The 5,221-nt window shown below is 31.9% G+C and overlaps 1 pseudogene; it reads right to left on the reverse strand.

The window, feature by feature from the left end:
- Positions 1-2,971: 2,971 nt before the first annotated feature.
- Positions 2,972-4,163, reverse strand: LOC114162523 (mitochondrial uncoupling protein 4 pseudogene; annotated as a pseudogene).
- Between the last annotated feature and the right edge of the window lie 1,058 nt (positions 4,164-5,221).

Raw genomic sequence — 5,221 nt, forward strand, 5'->3', positions numbered from 1 at the left:
AGATACACTTATTAGTCAAAAATTGAATAAATCAAAATCAAATTAAAAATAAAATATATCAAATATCCACAAAACTAGGAATGGTGATATTATTTTCACTTAAATTTTTAGACATATTTTACATTTTCTATTTTTCTTTTCAATGTTTTTTTTTTATAAATATAAAAATTAACTTATTTTTAGTGACCAAAATAACTCTAAAAAAATTTATAAAGAGGTATAAATGATGTTAAGAAAACATTTTCCAACTAGGAAACCTACCTTATTCACATTTCAAAAGAATTTATTTATAAAAAAAAAAGTCCAGCATATTTTAAAAAATTGAAATTTGAAAAGACTTTTTAAAAACTTCCTTATATTTTGAAAATACTTCTATGATTTAGATTCTTAATTTGATCTTTCAAATATTTTATAATGTGGAACACTATTATTTGAAAATATTTTATCAAAAAATATACTTTCGTGTATTTTTAAAAAAATATAAAAATATTTATATAGTTACTTTGCTACGATAAAATGCTACCAAATTACGTGAATGTAAAAAGGATTATAAAATAATAACATTAGCATACTAAATTACGTATTTAATTAGAAAATATAATTTTAATTACAGTAAGCCAAAAATATTATAAAAAATAAGTAAAGAAAACAGTCTTTTAAAATTTCGAGAATGTCAAAATATTTTGTTGTTCTTTGAAAACAATTGTTTTCTTTTTTATGATTGAATCAATCACGTGAGCGATTTCTTACTAGTTAGATAAACGAATTTATATTTAATTCAATGCTCGACCAAGTCCAATCAAAACTACTGTTCTATAATGAAATAACTATATTTAATTTTTTTTATTACTTAAATGTGTATTTATGAAATATTAATTTTTTCAAAATTTCAGCATAAAAAATACAATATATTTTTTAAAATGTTTAAAAAATACTTTTTAATTACAGATTTTATCAAAAAAATAATCAAACATATGTTGTGACAATTAAAAAACTATTTAAGAGTATAAATGATTTTATAAAAGATAATCAGTTATTTTACTAAAAAGTTGAAATATAAATAAAATATTTTATTACTTGAGTTTCATTTCATAAAAATAATCATCTCTTTAAAAAAAGTAAATTTTTTTCTCTAAATCTTTCTCTATTATGTTTCTAAGATTATGACTTGATTCTTCATTTTTTTAAAGATTTGAGTCAATTAGGACTTTTGATACAGAGGACAATACAACCAACTAATAAGATTTGTGATTAGAGAGGAAGTTCCGTTTTACTATATTTCTTGAGTTCACTCTTTGGTTCTGTCACAATAAGATTTGTGGTTATAAGAGTATCTTTAAATCATTAATGTGATTTTTTGTTTTTTTATTTTATTTAGAGCTACCTATGAGAGTTAAACTTCTGGAGCACTAGTTGTGTGTTGTGAGTTATGTTTTTAAGACAAGGGAAACTAATACATTATAATAATGTTTAAATTATTGTGATGAAACTATGCACTATTGTTTGATTTAGAGTAAAAATTGAATGATTGCACTAATATATTTATACGGTATAGACGGATAGAGAATGATTTTTTTAAAAACCGCTTGAGTTATTTAATATGATCTATAATATAGTAGTTGTGAGTTTGATACATCACAGGGACCAAGTGATGTTATCTAAGGTGTTCTTAAGGTAAAAAGTGACATTTTTGTATTTTGGGGTCCATTTAAATTGTAATTTGTAAAATTGGGTTCGTTGAATTTTTTTTTGTAAAATAGGATCAAGTCGTCAGGGATGAGGACGACATTACAGGTGAAGTCGTCCTCAACCCTACCAGTTTCTTTTTTTTTTTTTAAGAGAGAAGTCATGCTGTGAGAAACCAGTTTGTATTCATCTCAAAAGTGAAGTCGTCGTGGTGTATAACGACTTCATTCTTCAATTTTGTTTTTTTCTTTTTATATATTTTCGTTGCAGTTTTATATATGAAATGATCATTCTCCAGATCCATAACCATGGGGTCCTATGAGATCAAAGGTGAGTTGAAAAGTTGCACTATTTTTCTTCCCTTCATCTCAACCTATCACCTAATTCTGGCAGTGGACATGGTAAGGCTCTTCGCGTAGAGCGTGGATGTGACGATAATATACTGCTATTTTTTCAAACTCTGTTGACTGTGATTCTAGCATGGCTGCACCCGTTCGAACCCAATTTTTAAAAAATAATAAATAATCTGAAAAGTGAAGTCGTCATGTACGAGGACGACTTCACTTTTTGAAATGAATAGAAACTGGCCTCCTACGGTACGACTTTACTTTTTGAAAAAAAAAAATAAGAAACCGGCAGGGTGGATGACGACTTCACTTGTAATGTCGTCCTCCACCCTAACGACTTGACCCTATTTTACAAAAAAAAATTCAACGAACCCATTTTTACAAATTTCATTTCAAATGGACCCCAAAATACAAAAATGCCATAAAAAGTATAAGTTTTAACTTAAAAAATAATTGAAACGACTCATATAATACCCAGGTAGCCTAATATATCAAACTTCGCATTTGTAGATTATGCAAACTCGAACGAATCTAGTAAAATAAGTCATCAGTGGTCTTGGTCATTGGGCAAATGAGCCCCTTGCTAGATCAATTTGATTTTACAAAATTCCATAGAGTTAGGAGGACAGGGTGTTGAGCGAGTATGTCCTTATTAGATGAATTTTTGAGGAGTTTACTTCCATAACTTATTGAGCAAGTCATGATAACGATAAGCGAAAACGCTATTTCTAAAACATAAGGATCAATGGTGTGATTTTGTTGGGTAGATCATACTACTTGTTGAGCGAGAGTATAAGATATTGAGAAAGAAACTAATTTAAGGCTTAAAATTTTGATTTGATTGCTTTTAAATAAATGGTTATGGAAGTACTTGAGATGAAGTGATGAATGAACAATTTTTGTTAAAGAACGAGGTATAGTGACTTTCAAGGAGGAAGTAGTATACTAAGTCAAAGTATAAGTTGTATTGAGTGGTGATTTGATGAGATGAATGAAAATAATAAAAGGTTAGAAATGGTTCATGATCATCTGAATATGCATCTCAAACAATGAATGAATATTGAATAGGGAGTGGTGAGTATGGTATGAATATAAAAAATCAAAACCCCTTGAGCAGCTTCCTGACTTGTTCGAGGGTGACAAAGAGCACAACGGTAAAAGGACCCTGCCTTGAGACTGTAGGGATGAAACCCTTATAAAGGGCAAGAGGTCCTTCAGCCCTAACAGTCTTCAGAGCACAATCCAAAGCTCCATTGTAAGCCCCAACCTTCATGTTCATCACCCTTGTCTTTATAACATCAATAGGATTCGATGCAACAGAAGCCACAAAACCCGCCGCAAAACTTGCTGCCACGTGGGTCCCAAGCCCATCCTCCATCCACCCGTTTCCGAGGATAGTTTCCTTAAACTGGTCGTACGAGGCCAACTGAGAAGCCGTCACGATCATCGCGCGGTTCACCGTAAGCGCTGAGCCGCGCCACAAGCTGCCAACCCCCTCCTGGTTGCTCATGCGCCGTATCGCGTCGAACACGCCCTTGTAGTTGCGCCGCTCCGCCGCCGGAGCCCGCCCATCGGCCTGCATGCGCACCATGGCCACGTCGGCGGGGTTCCCCACTGCTGCGCCGATCCCTCCGGCGATCAGGCCCGCCGTTATCTTTCGCGAGAGGGGCATGGTGCCCTGCTCGGGGTCGGTCCAATGGCGCTTGAGCACGTCGTAGAGACCCATACGGGTGGTGGAGTACAGCGTCTGGCGGAGCATGGTGGCGGACACGCCGGAAAAGAGCGCGGCGACGCCCTCCGCCTGGACGATCCTGACGCCGACGGATATAGGACCGGAAGGAGGCGGAGGTGGCACTGGAGTGGGCGCGTGAAGCGCAAACGCAGGGCGGAGGATGTGCGTTTCTTGAAGCTGCATGCGAACTTTGATGAGGTCGAGTGGGTGGGTGGAGCAACCTGCAACGATGGAAGCAACGCCACCTTCAAAAAAACCTTTTACAGTCATGCTGAGTTGGAAAGAAAGTAGTTGTGTATTATATATGAGGTGTATGATCGAAAGTCGCAGAGAAAGAGGAAGAAGAAGAAGAAGTGTGTGAAGCAACAAAATGAAAGTGTTTTTGATTTTGGTGTGGAATGAAGAAACGGTTTGAAGATGATTATATAGTAGTTGGGTTATTTGAGCGCGTAAGGGAGAGAGTCAAAGAGGGAGACTGAGAAAGAGACGCGCCGGCACAGTTGGACTCTTCCTTAGGGTATCTGTCTTACAGATACACTTATTGGTCAAAATTTTTAACCCTAATAAATTAAAAATAAAATGTCCACAAAACTAGGAAACCTACTTTATTCAAATTTCAATAGACTTTATTAATAAAAAAGAAATCCAGCATATTTTAAGAAATTGAGATGTGAAAAGATTTTTTAAAAACCTCATTAGATTTTGAACTTTTTTGTTAGTTTACTTTTTTTATATTCTTTTAAAAGTACTTGTATTGCTTAGATTCTTAATTTGAACTTTCAAATATTTAAAAAATGTGAAACACTATTATTTGAAACGATTTTATCAAAATATACTTTCCTGTATTAAAAAAGAATACAAAATTTTATATAGTTACTTTGTTACGATAACATGCTACCAAATTACGTGAATACAAATGATTATAAAATAATAACATTAGCATATTAAATTATATGCTTAATTGAAAATTTTAATTTTAATTGCAGTAAGTAAAACATATTATAGAAAAAGTAAAGAAAACAAATCATTTAAGATTTCAAGAATGTTAATACATTTTGTTATTCTTTGAAAAACTTTAGATTTCTATTTTATGAGTGAATCTGTCTTGACGTGACCGATTTCTTATTAGTTACATTAACGAATTCATATTTAATTCAAAACTCGACTAAATTCAATCAAAACTTCTAAATAAAAATAAAATAGTTATATTTAGTTATCTATATTTTATTAATTCAATGTCTATCCATCAAATATTAATTTTTTCAAAATTTCAGCATCAACAATGCAATAAAATTTTTAAATATTCTAAAATAAATATTTTTTAGTTAAAATTTTATCAAAAATAAAAAATAAACATTGGTTGTAAGGATTTAGAAATTTGTTCAAGAGTAGAAATGGTTTTATAAATGATATTCAATTATTTTATTATTAAAAAGTTATAATATAAATAAAAAAT

The sequence above is a fragment of the Vigna unguiculata genome, chromosome 9 (assembly GCF_037176805.1).
Source record: "Vigna unguiculata cultivar grain cowpea cultivar isolate G323 ecotype 2 chromosome 9, ASM3717680v1, whole genome shotgun sequence".
In the NCBI taxonomy this organism is placed as follows: Eukaryota; Viridiplantae; Streptophyta; class Magnoliopsida; order Fabales; family Fabaceae; genus Vigna; species Vigna unguiculata.